Here is a 13,701-nt window from a genome sequence, read left to right on the forward strand (position 1 = left end):
CAGCTATTTCTGTAACCAGTTGGGCTAACAATTGGACTGGGCAAAAAAATGGTTTAATGCTGTAGGACTAACTACTTTTCAAAGTATGTTTAAGAACTAAATTATAATCCAAGTAATTTAAAAGATGATGATCATAGCCAAGATAGAGATAAATTAAACCAAAGTAGTATTGCCTAATGGACTGCCTGAGACACACCATATTACTGAGGACCTGAAAGGAGCAATGTGATACAGTTTACAGAACTGTACTTGGAAACTAAGCTCAAATCTCTCCTAACATTTACCAATAAGCCAATTTACTGGTTGTGATGGTGCCAAACCAAGATATGATGTTCTTCAGCAGATCACCACTGCTCTTAGACTTCAACTGTAAATGCAGTTTGAGCAGAAGGAAGAAGAATTATAAAATCTAGTATACAAGTTAGGCATGTGAGTGAAATACTATAAATGGATTACTGAGCCATGTTTACCTTACAAAGCCACTTCTTTGATATGCATGATCGTCATTAAGAGCATGAGTTCACAGGTTGGCCTCCTGGTAGCCTCTGCCACCCCTGGAGCCTGTAAGGGACCTGGAGAGGTCGCGTAGTGTGTCTCTCAAAACAGGAAGGCACAGTCACCCCTACCTTAAGCACTTCTGGTAAATGTTCATTAGATTTGATCTTGAAAAGTTCCAGTGAAGGAGGTTCCACACCCTACCTGGACAATCCAATGCTCAGTCACCTGTACAATTAGACAGGACTTTCCCTACCATTTAACTAAATCGCCTGCTGCAGTTCAGCATGCTGGTTCTTGTTACACCTCCACTGGTGTGGAGAACAGTTTGTTTCCTGTAACTCTGCAGCAACCAATTACACAGTTGAAGATTGTTATCGCATCTCTCATCAGTCTTTGCTGCCCTAGACTGTAACATTCCATTTCTTTCACTATTTTCTCATAGGTCAAGTTTTCTAGATCTCCCATCACCTTTGCTACTCATCTCCTGCCTAACTGGTGAGACTCTGCTGGAACTGTGGTGTCCAAAATCCCAGACAGTACTGATACCAGACACAGACGTCAAAGTCACAACTACCAAGAGATGCCATCACGCATCTGCGACGCTCCTGTTATGCATCCCAGAATGACGTTTGTCTTGATTTTGCACATCTTTAATATGCTGTATCCTATCAAAGTCTTCATGCTGAAAACTAAATATCCTAAGGAAAATACTTAGCACAGTTCTTCAAATAATTATTTTGTGCCCATTCTTTAGTTCAGTATTCTGTATTTCAATAAATATTTGAGAGATATATAACAAGCACCCCCAGAATCAATAAGATTTGGGGAAAACTTCCAAGTTTACTGAGTCTAATAAACCCACAAGGCTTTCTCAGGTGCCTGAAAGTGGAAGACTTTCATAATCAACCAGTGGCCTGGTTTTCCAGCCTGTGAAATCCTGGAATCGGAGACCAGATCCTTTCAGCACAGTAAGTACCATGTAGATCTAAGCATTACACAACTGAATAGCAGTAATCAGAAGCAGCCCGCAGAGCAGATGTTTCTTTCCAGGTACGGAAACAAGTATAATTGCAGTCATTACAAACCCTTCTACTTTACTTAGTATTGTAAAGTCTCAACTCCCATGCCATAAACTATCAGAGAAGTTAATACACAAAGCCCGTAAATCGTTTCACCCGGGGTGCGGGAATAAAGCAGGTTTCTGTATGGCACCGAAGGATACAGGGTGACACAAATGATTTCGTCTCGTGCCAAAAAACCGAGCGAGGACTTCAAGCTAGTAGAATCTGCCCGCACGCACCGCAATCCCCCTGCAAAACCACCAACCACCTCAGCGACACAGCCCACCTTCGGCTCCCTCTCAGAAAGGCGGCGCGAATTCCCGTACCTCAGAGCCACGGCTTTCTGGCGCCCGCCGTCCCCACGCCCGGGCTCCCGCGAGGGCAGGCCGGCGGCGGGGCGGGGGCCGAGGCCGCCCCGATGGCTGCACCTGCCCGTGTCCCCCGGGCAGCCCCCGCACCCCGCCCGCCCCTTCAGCCGCACCCCCCGAGCGAGGGGAGCCCCGCAGGGGTGAAGCGCCCCCGGGCCGGGCAGCTCGCCTCTCCTCCCGCTCGCCCCGGGGAGTCCGCTCTGACCTGCCGGCGGCCGCACGCCCTCCCTCCGCCAGCCGCCGTGCCCCACCGGCCGCCGGGCTCTGCTCGCTGCGGCGCGGCTCTGCCCCACGCCAGCTCGGCGGCGGCGGCCCCGGCCCCGGCCCCGCGCCGCCGGCGGGAGCCCGCCCCGCCGGCAGAACCGCCCCCCGCCCGGCCCCGCGCCCGGGCACGGCCCCGGCCTGGCCGCAGCCCAGCGCAAGACCCGAGCCGAGCCCCCCCCCTCCGCCTTGCCGCTCCCCTCCTGCACCTCCCGCGCACCTCTGCCCCCCAAAATGCGCGCCCCCCCGCCATCCCACCCGGTCCCCGGTGAGGGGTTCGACAGGCTTCCCCCGGTCTGGAAGAGCATCCCGACTCCGGGCTGCATCCGGGATGAGCGAGTGCTTTGATACGAGAGGGGCAGACGGGTAGCTGGAAGTAATTTGGTGACCATGCACCTTTCATTTCAGAAGTAGCTGGTTTGGGGACCTTATTGCAAGATTAGATGTCGTTTGGCCACGCACCTCAGTGCTCCTGTTGCACTTTCTGAAGTGAAGCTGCCCCACAAACCTCAGTAATCTCCACTCGACCCTTTCCTCCACGTCCACGGCACCACCACCCCTACCGGAGCTCAGGTGCAGAAGCCCTTTTTCTGTCCCTGCAAAACTATCAGCCCTTGTTACCCAAATGCCTCCCTCCCCCTCGCCCCTTTGGGCAACACATACTGCAAGGTGTTGTGACATAGGAATGGATCTAATCCTGCAGCTGCAAAGGCAATGCCCAGATGGACACCTTGAATAAATTCCTGCCCATCTTCTGGCACTTTTTTCCCAGGTGAAGGGACAGGATGACTTCTGTTGAGCCCTGGCCTCAGGGACTGCTGTGTTCAGGAGACAGGCTGGTGGGAACAGTTCGCCTTGGGGAACTGGATGACCAGCCAGTGAGCGCATGACTTTCATACGTGGAGAGGTGTTACCAAAGCCAGGAGCTGGTGTCCTTTACTGCCCGTATGCAAACTTCAAGAACCCCCACACTTGAGAGAGGTGTGGCAAGCCTGGCAAAACAGTATTTAAGACCCCTGGGGACATTCCCTAATTGTTCTTTGTTCACAGGTTGTACCTATGTGATGTTCCTCATGTTTCCCCCTACATGTCCATGAAGGTCCTGGAGGAACCTCAGCACTGTGCCACATGGGCCCTGTCCTCCTGTGAAGGAATGCATATGAAAAAAACACATGGAAGTGGCAGCTTTCTTCAGACTGGACGCCTGGCTAACATGGGTCTGAGGCTGGCAGGTAGGAAGGGGAATGCAGCTTCACTAGTTGTCGTTTTTTAACCCCAGCTGGCAACTAAGCTCCACACAGCCACTCACTCATCTCCCTCACAGTGGGATGGGGGAGAGAATCAGAAGGGTAAAAGTGAGAAAACTCATGCGCTGAGATAAAGACAGTTTAATAGGTAAAGCAAAAGCCGTGCACGCAAGCAAAGCAAAACAAGGAATTCATCCACCACTTCCCGTCAGCAGGCAGGTGTTCAGCCATCTCCAGGAAAGCAGGGCTCCATCATGCCTAACGGGGACTTGGCAAGACGAACGCCATCACTCTAAACATCCCCCCCTTCCTTCTTCCCCCAGCTTTATATACTGAGCATGACGTCATGTGGTCTGGGATATCCCTTTGGTCAGTTGGGGTCAGCTGTCCCAGCTGTGTCCTCTCCCAGCTTCTTGTGCCCCCCCAGCCTACTAGCTGGTGGGTTGGGGTGAGAAGCAGAAAAGGTCTTGACTCTGTGCAAGCACTGCTCAGCAATAACGAAAACATCCCTGTGTTATCAACACTGTTTTCAGCACAAATCCAGAACATAGCCCTATACCAGCTACTATGAAGAAAATTAACTCAATCCCAGCCAAAACAGCACACTAGCTCTCTGTGAATAATACACATGTTCTCCCAAGCATAACAGACACGTATGCTGGAAAGCATTAGGGGTTATGGATGCCAGCAGTCCCAGACAGAGGCTCCTTGCTCTAATACTCAAGGCCCTCACCCCCTCTGCCACTGCCATTTTCAGGATCTGAGGCCAACTTGTCTTCTTGATGCTAAATGCGCTTTTCCAAGGCATCACGGGCTATTTGTACTGTGGGCACAGCAGTACCCATGACCAGTTCATCTATTTTGTAGTCAGGGTGCACATTAGTAAGAGACCTCAGCTCCTCTCTTTCCACAGATCTTTCCAGCTTGCCTCATACCCATACCTGTGTACAAGCTTGTATTTGCATAGTTCATTCAGCCAGGAGACAAATCTGTGTTCAAACATAACCAGACATGCTTTAACATGTAAACTCTTTCAAGGATTGCTGAACAGCAGCAGATTTTTGTGAATGAACAAGGCAGCAAGTGTATGTGTTGCACGCTCATACACAAAGTTCAGGCAAACAGCTCCACACTTGACAGAAAGAGCTATCACCTTCCAGTTAAGTGCAAATAAGAAAGAAATAAAAAAAAATCAACCCCGCTGTTGTCTGCCTAGCCAAACACAGCAAAGGATTGAAAGATGCTTTTCATTCTAAATCATATCCCAGAACGTCACTATATGGGAACATCTTTGATAGCAATTCCTTGTTTCCCATCCTCACTCTGACGACACATTCGGAAAACTGAGCAGCTCAGCAATGAACCAATGTATATCTCCATTTGTGATGATGCAGTTTGATTGCTGTCAGTGAATTCATTCATATAAATGTGTATATGTATACCTAAAGACAGGCACATATGTGTATTTTGTGGTTTGGGGGGGGTCCTATTTAAAAGAAGAGCCTCTAGAAGAGAGATGTTTAAGGGATTCTGCTTAGGAACTGTCATAGACAATAACTATTTTAGCTAAAAAAGTTCAAGAACAAAAAAAATTAATAACTTTTAACTATACCTTGGACAGAGAACATAACAGCAAATGCCAGCTCTAAGAGGGCTTAAATCTAACAGAATCAATATTTTTCAATGTGTAGCAGCTCTGGGCTATTGTTTATATGAAGAGAATATTTCTATTAACAGCATGAACAACTTCTCACCATTCATGGCCGATGTATTGTGACTCCTTAAACATGAATCATTTGCAAGTTTTGATGATGTCATGTTTAACAAATCTGTTTCCTGGGAATCAATTTAGAAACATTATAATGCTGTATGTATAAACTTTGCCTTCAATAGAATCTACAATTAAGTCTGAAAAATTGCAGTAGTAAAGCAATGGTCTCAATCACATCTAGCTATCGTATGACTTATATCCACCAGTCATCACCCAGGCTTCACAAATGATTTTTTTGTTTAACTTACAGAAAAAATAGGATAGGAAGGTAAGCCTTGTTAGCCCTTAAGCTGGTCACATTAGAAGAAATTATGTACAAAAGTGAATGTAAACATAACCCCCTGTAGATCACTGTTTTGCCATTATGATGTTTATTCACCCATTAAGACTCTCCTACCATTAAATTATGAAACTGGTGAATTTTTAGCTGATTACTTATCAATAATATTTGATATTATTTCCTAGATGGTGAGTCTGAAGAGGGGGAAAAAATGACATTCTGATGTAAAGCATAAAAAAAGGTATGGTGCTCAGTGGGGCCATGCGGAAGAGAAATGAAATGAAAATGCAGACTAAAATCTAAGCATGAATTGCGTCCAAATTAGTCATTTTGAGGTCTCTGCTATATTCCCATCTTGCTTCAGGCAATCAGAAATTGTGTCATCCTCCTCCCACACTGTGAAAGCTCTTGATGTCTGTCTTTGTCTCAGGATTCTGTGGTTTCAAATGAAGTTTCTGGTTATTCTACAAACAAGTTACATTAGCCAAGTCTATGTAGACAGAAAACTGTTTCCTTGTGGATACTCTCAGGAGTTACACTGAGCTAAATCCATATTACCTAAATATATTGAAGATTCAAGCTCTACTGAGTGGGATTAAGTACCTTTCAAAACCTATTCTTCTATGTCCATTTTCCACCTCCTGAAATAGGAATCACACTCTGCAGCCCTTATTCTTCCTTGCTCAAGAAAAATTTTAGTTTTGCCATTTTTTTCTCAGTGAAGTTTTAAAGGACAGAATAAACAGGAATATAGCTTTGCCATCTTAACTGAAGAGAAATGTTTGGAAAAGATAAAACGTACATTAATAAAGAGTTCTTTATTACATAGGTCTGCTTCTGTAATGACTTGCACACTAGTAGCTTTACTCAAAAGAATTACATGGTGTGCATGTTGGTGTGTGTATTAGCATTTGTGGGGCATAGTCCTGAGGATGTGAGTCATGGAGGTAGCATGACTCATCATTGTAGAAATCATATGTAGGTCAATTCTCCCAAGACCATTTCACCAGCTGCAAATTCCCCTCCTCCTTCCCTTGCAGCAGCAACATGGGGCCCTCTCCCATGCCCTTTGGTGTGGGACAAAGTGAGGCATGAAAGACTGGTCGTGAAACAGCATCTTTTAATTTCATAAACTGTTCCACATAATGGTTAAAAAAATACGTATATTTAGATTATTTCCAATGTAACACGGTGTTAAGGTCATGTAATTTGAGAGATTTACATCAACTTCTGTATTTGTTACTAGTGATCACATCTAAAATAGTGACATGTCAGTGTGTTGCAGAAGGCTAGGTTGATACTACTTACACATTCAAGCTTAAGAATATTTTCTGCTAGCTTCAAACATAATTCCTAGTTTTCAGCTTTGGTTGGCCTGAAGTCTCCGTGAAATTCTGTGCCTATGATTTCTTTACTTTTAGCCATCCCTACAATCAGCCAATAAATAGTAGGAAGCCAGCCAGGAAGCAGTAAGCTCAGAGGTAAGTGTTGATGCTGAAGCAGCTCAATTTACATCTGTATATGATAGATAATTTTCATGGGACCAATCCCACTCCTGGTAAATACCAATACTTCTTTTCACCTCAGCAGATGCCTAATAAATAAAGCATACTTGCACTTCTGATAAACATACGCTTGCCTGTGAATGGCAATACTTAGTAAGAGTTTAGACTGTGTTTAGGACACCAGGATCACACCTCACACCCTAATGAGGGTGCATTCTAGACAACTTTAAGCTGTATATGAAATCCTAGTAAATACAGGAGCTGTAGTAATCACACCACTTAGAATTTACACTATAGAAAACTAGTAGTGCAAGAAATCTACTTAATTCTGCTGTCAGCAACCACACCACATTCTTAAATGATCTCTGCAAGATCAGGTTGTTTTTTTAAGGGACAGAAGTTTGACAACCTTATTGCATACCAATGTGTTTGTATTTGACATCACTTCTCCAATAAATATACTTTGGTTTACCATATTGGCATAGCCAAGATTCTGACATGAATTCTGCATTATCATGATGAGAGCAGAAACTGGGGCTGGGAAGAGAGAAACTAGAGCTAATGCATGAGAAATGAACAACTGGAAAATAGTAGCTGGAGCCCAGGATCTGCAAAACAGAAGTTTCCACAATCCCTGTCATTTAAGCCATTGCTTAAAAAAGCGTGATGTTTGGAAAGTTGTATTTCCATAGTTAAAGTGATAGTTCTTCATAGTTTAATGATGATAATGTGGGCACTCTGGGCAATAGATAAAAACACCTAAGTTGGGTGTCCAGCTTAGGAGCCCTGCCTCTTCACATAAACACTGAAGAGAGAGAGACTTCTCCAAGATACATGTAGGAACATTTAGACTGGCTCTTTATCCTTCATTAATAATACAAATCTGGAATGAAGTTACATAATGTGAATAGCCTTCATGGATGAAATAGGTCTTTCAAAAATAGTACGTAGTAGTATGTTTGATTTTCAATAATTTTCATTAACACAGAAGACAAGTATTTAAAATGCATAGAAACTTTTGAACTTGGAAAAAAATTAAGTCCTTGGACTTGCAAGATTTTACAGAAATCTTACAGATATCTATTCACACAAAAAAAGTAAATAAGAGCTAGGCTCTCCTCTTTTCACTGTGTAGTGTTATATTAATTCAGTAGGCTTATCTACACCTTTAGACCTTTTCAGAGTACCACACTCAGCATGACTCATGATACAGAATCTGGTCCCACATTTATCGTTTTCATATAGTCAAGTCACACAGAAAGTTCTCCCAGATAAAATCACTCTGATTTGCCATGAGAAAAAAAAAAGAAAAAAACAAAAGTAGGATATATCACAGATAGAAGGCTGCACGTAGCAGACTTCAGTACTCTAGTGCATGGGGTGGGGAACTTTCAGATGCAACAGCTGTCCTGTAACTCAGGCATTTTCTAAACCACACCATGAGCTATTTTCTTCTCTTGTGAATTAATAGAATCCATATTGATCAGCTGAAGCTCAGAACTGAATTTAGATGTGCTGTAGGCAAAAATTGTTTCCAATATATTTGCACTGGCTAACACCCAAGATTTTTTCTGGGATGTGATCATTAACTTCTTACAGCAGCTCGATAACATGCAGGTCCCAAAATCTGATTTTGACCTTGTAAGTTATATAAGAATCATTCTAGGAAGCATCCATGAAGAAGTACTTTATTTTAGCAGTGGTTTCACTGTTGTTGCTTTGCATATAAGGGGAGCAAGAAGAAAGTTCAGTCCTGCTTCAAGATGCTGCCCTACCATTTGCAACAGTTATGGCTGGTGACTTCCGCACAAAAAAAAGAAACGAACAGGTAAGTTAGGTAAGCCTAGGACTTCTGATCTAGCACATTCAAGAACTGAAGCAATAAGCAGCATTTAGAAAGTACTGTATATAAGGAGTGTGAATATTAGTCCTTTTTAATCTTAATTTATAGACGATTCTCAATATGGAAAGGCTGTAACTTTAATAATTGCCTAGCTTGCCATCATTACTAAAAGCAGAAGACAGGATGCACAGGAAGGCAGCTGGTTGATCGGGCAATTCCTGTAACAGTCTGCTCAAGAGATGGACTCTGAAGCCCGAGTGAAAAGTGGTTTTGTAAATGGCTGCTGGTGAAGAAAGAGAACACTGCATAAAACAATGATCAAGACTTGCAAGCAATGAGCAGAAACTGTCATAGAGACTTCATGGAAGCAATTTTTTTTTTTTTGCAGAGGCAAAACATGAATGATTGTCAATGTAGTCACAAAATACTGAAGGACTTCAAGGTGCAGAAATCTCACAAAAATGTCACTGGCCAGATGAGTGAGAAAATTTATTTCTTAGCTAGCTCCAAGGCACATGGTATTTACAGGTGCAGTAGACTTCAGAGGCATCAGATAGTAGAACAGCCTGTGCTGAGTGCCACCTTACAGGAGAAGAAAATTGGTGTTATTGGAGGGCTGGCATCAGTTTTTGGAAGGACCTGGGCAACCCCAGAGCTTCTGGGTTTCCTGTAGCACTTCTCTGTAGACTTCCATGGCTCGGAAGTGGCAGAGCTGTTGGACTAGTTAGTTATCCTGCACAAAAGAAGCAGTGCTCAGGTGGCTGGGCTGAAGAAATTGTGCTTAATACCTCTGCTACTGCAGACAAGAGAAGTGCAGCTTACTTTGTGTGCTTTCTTTCGCAGTAAATTGTTTTGTACTGTTATAGTATAGTGTATAGGTGTTTTGGTAAGGGATTTGATCCAAGTCATGGGAATCCCCAGGGCACTAATAGAATAAGGTGGTTTCTGGGTAATATATGGGTGCTCAATGTCAGTAGGAAGAAGTGTGACCACCCAAAGCAATGGCCTTGCATACAGGGTGACAAGGAGGACATTCTCTCATTACTCTCATTCTGAGCAAGGGCTCATAATAGAGTTAAAAAGATACTAAATCATTATACAAGTACATCTGTAAGGTTAAGAACTGCTCTTTAAAACTGGGACTGCTGTTTTGCAAAACTTTGGTTCAAGCTAGTTGTAGAATTGAGCTCTGAGGGAAAGGAATGACTAGGAGCAAGTGCAGCTAAAGAAAAACCCAGTCATGTGGAGAGTGTACAACAGGGCTGGTGGTTCAGGGCTTCTTAGAAAGACTGAACTCAAAAGTGGTGGAGCAACACAAGAATCAAAAAATCTAGGAACAGACCCAACAGAAATGTCCATGGAAAGCAGTGAAATGAAGCGAATAGAGCAATTGTTTTGTGCCTTGTGTTCTCCCAGTATAATGAAGAGCTGGGCACATATGATGAGGAGCAGCAGTGAAACATAATTCATGGGATACTGCTGGGATGCAGCAGTCCTGCTCCCATTGGATTTCCTAGCATATCATGTAGTAGTTAAAAAGAAATTAAATTTCATGCTAGAGGATGGCTTGAAGCAACAATCACCATGATTTTCCACACTTGTAATTGTATCAAACATCTGATAGTGACACAAAGGGACATAAAGATTTCTGTTTACAAAAGTCTTCATTCACAGAAAGACCAAGATCATCCACCTCATTATACAAGAGACACTTGGAAAAAAGGTAAGGAGCAGAATATATTCACAGTTTTAATTCATCCAATATGTGGATATCCTTCAAGTCGAATTATCATTCAGAGATGGAGGGGGGGAATAAAAACAGCTGTTGTGATAACCTATGGATTGCTTCAGTGGTGCATAATTCCTTTTACACTCTTGAATGCACCAGGGACATGTCAGATGTTTGTCAAGAGTATAACCCAAGTTCTAAGGATCAAAAAAACATCCTCACTTCCTTAAATGACTTCATCTGTTCCCATAAAACATGGATGGAACATCTGGTAGAAGTGGAAAGTACTCCAAAACTTTTTAAGAGCCAGGGTTTAGATTTTTAAGAAGTAATGCTCATTTACAATTTTCCTGGGACAAAAAGTCAGTGATGGTGGGCTGGAGCCTTGTGTCCAAAACCATGGAGAGTAAAATAATGGAAAGTTCCTACATATGTGAGGAGAGCACAGCTACTTCTACAGCAGCTTTGTACACATTTTCTACAGAGCAAAAAATACAAGCTACTCTTCTGGACTGAGAAATGGTCAAAAGATTAATCCTGAAGGAGGGAGGGACTTCTAAATTATGCTGTGCCTTAATCATCCCAACTACTTGCCATAGACCTATGATGTCAGTTTTCTGTTAAGTTTGTACTTTGAAAAAAATAAACAAAAGGTTAAGTTCAGCAGGCACAGAACAAAAACTGTCAAAGGCCAAAAATCAGAGAACCACAAAAGTTCATTTATTTGATTACAATAGAGACCCTCCATTTTTGTCATATATTTACTTACTGGATACAGAACTCACAGGTACATAGACCACAGGCTCTGGAGTGACTCCAAGGATGTTTGTGAATTCACAAGCTGCCTAGAGATTAATTCAAATAACACCACAATGCTGGAAAGTGAAAAGTGGTTATTTATTTAGATTCAGCTACAGACCTAGTGAAGTAACTTCATCCCTAAATTGGGATGACTTCTAAGAATGACAGTTACTTTGTAAAGGGGCTTTTCAGCAGCACTGCAGAAGGTTTTCAGCTGACAAAGTCGGATGTGCTACCTGAGCAGCTGTACTCTGTCTCCTCTAAAGAAAAGTCCACAGAGCAAATGGAAACATTCAAAGAATTTCAAGCTAGTTCACATCAGTGTCAGTCCAACTACAAGCTAAACCTATAATCAAGTGCTGAACCTGACTGGGCAGATGACCATGGCTGTACGTGCAAGATGGCAGACTATGTAGATTCTTAAAGCTTTCAGAAAAAAATCAGTTCAAAAAATAAATTTCTACTAATTATTAAAATGGTTAGTGAAAGTCAATTAAAAAGTCATCCATTAGTGTTAATTCCCCAAAAGTGATAGCTTAGGGCAAGCTGAGGGCATAGAATTCAATGAATCATAAACAAGGGAAAAAAAAAAAACAAAACAAAAGAAGAGGCTGTCAGGAACCTCAGCAAATCATAGTCCCTGTCCTAAATCATTTCCACGAGATGTTTGCCTAATTTACTCTTAAAGATGTCCAGCAATTCCCACTTTACCCAGGTAATCTCTTATCAACTTTATTTAGCAGTATTGTTAAAAGCTTTTCTTCTTAGCTAACCTTTTATTTTTTTGTATTGTGTGTCATGTGCAAACGATTATCTCCCTCGCTTTTGACTTCAAGAGCAGATCATCTTTAATTTTTTTTTTCAGTTTCTCAATTTTAAGACCAATAAAATAGCTCCATTTGCTATGTGCCTTTGCATATATCAAGTAAAAAATCCTGGTTTGCATTTTAAAAGCAACATTTTTTTCATGTTAATTAAGAATTAATAACATTTAAGTTCTTATCATAACCTATGTGCCACTGTCATTAAAGCTACAGAAGCCAAAGTGAGTAAAGACAAAGTCAGACATTGAAAAATACTCCATCTGTGCTATAGCCTGGTCAGTACTAGAAATGTATTCTTGATGTAGAGAAAGAATTGATATGGATGAAATCTGGCCCTGTTGAAAATCAGTGACAGAACTGCCATACATTTCCTTAGGGCTAAGATTTAAACAAAGGGTCATCTTGCACTTTCTTTCCTCCCTCTCTGTTGTTTTGGTTTGGTTTTTTTTTTTCCCAGGAGGTCCCTCTTCTGTGTGTATTATTTTTGTGCTTTTGCCTTTGTTCAGGTTTTTCAAATATCTGTAAGTTGTAAGCGAGTGAGAAAATAATGTTAAGCAGCATTACACTGCTACCTAAGTAAACTGCCTAGTTCATGTTCTAGCCCTCCATATAAAAGTTTTATAATTACTAAAGTATCATAGAAGTTTGTGAAAACTACTCCCGTCATGTTGTACAAGCCATCAGATTAAGAAATTATATATTTATATATATACTGAAAATTCATATATATACATAAGTTTATAGCAAATAAAGTACAACTTATGATTTGCAGCACAATAGATAATAGTGCTGGAAATTATTCAAGGTTTGCATTGTTTTCCAGTAGAAGATTTTACAACTGAAACTCAGGCTTTTTATTCTTATTCCATTATTCTAATACTACATATTTAAGCACCCAGTTTTTATTAGGCTCCTCTTGCCAGCTCCAAGAAACAGCCACTCTAAGCTAATTTTATAGTGAATACTTCTATTCCTAAGGATTTGTCAACCATTCATTTAACGTAATTTAATGAACATAAAGACAGCTGCCAGAGTGCAATAAACAAGGCAATAACTATACTACAAAAATTAGATAATGGAGATTTTTGTCAAAGGATGTTATAAATTTAAGTTAATCAGAAATGCTTAAGGCGAGTTTAAGATTCAATGGGTATTTTTAACAAAGATACCTGGAACAACTCCATGATATCAGACTTGTGGGATCTCCAGAAATGGCAATGTTTCCCTCTCAGTCTGCCTAACACACGCAAATTCCCACTAAGTAAATGGATTATTCCCCCTTCTCTCTCAAGAGCTAAAATGTGAACATAGAGCCAGGAAAACATGGAAAGCACGGGGGGGAAGGTAGGAAAAAAAATCAAGAAAGAGTACATAAAATTGAATTGCATTTGAGGAAATACAGACTCCTGAAATGACACACTGACTCAGCGCTGCAAGGCTTGCCTGGCTCTCCAATGGCTCACTGCAATGTCTCAATGATTTTCTGACTCCTTTTCAAGTCTGCTGGGCCCTG

The 13,701-nt window shown here is 41.9% G+C and overlaps 1 protein-coding gene across 1 annotated transcript in view; it reads right to left on the bottom strand.

Moving 5' to 3' along the window:
• Positions 1-2,239, bottom strand: part of COL21A1 (collagen type XXI alpha 1 chain) — a 118,409-nt gene extending 116,170 nt beyond the window's left edge. Inside the window, exon 1 of the mRNA XM_052809268.1 lies at positions 2,133-2,239. The gene's annotated coding sequence lies outside the window, so the exon portion shown is untranslated. The remainder of the gene's footprint in view (positions 1-2,132) is intronic.
• Positions 2,240-13,701: the final 11,462 nt, after the last annotated feature.

This window comes from Harpia harpyja, chromosome 15, assembly GCF_026419915.1.
Source record: "Harpia harpyja isolate bHarHar1 chromosome 15, bHarHar1 primary haplotype, whole genome shotgun sequence".
Classification (NCBI taxonomy): domain Eukaryota; kingdom Metazoa; phylum Chordata; class Aves; order Accipitriformes; family Accipitridae; genus Harpia; species Harpia harpyja.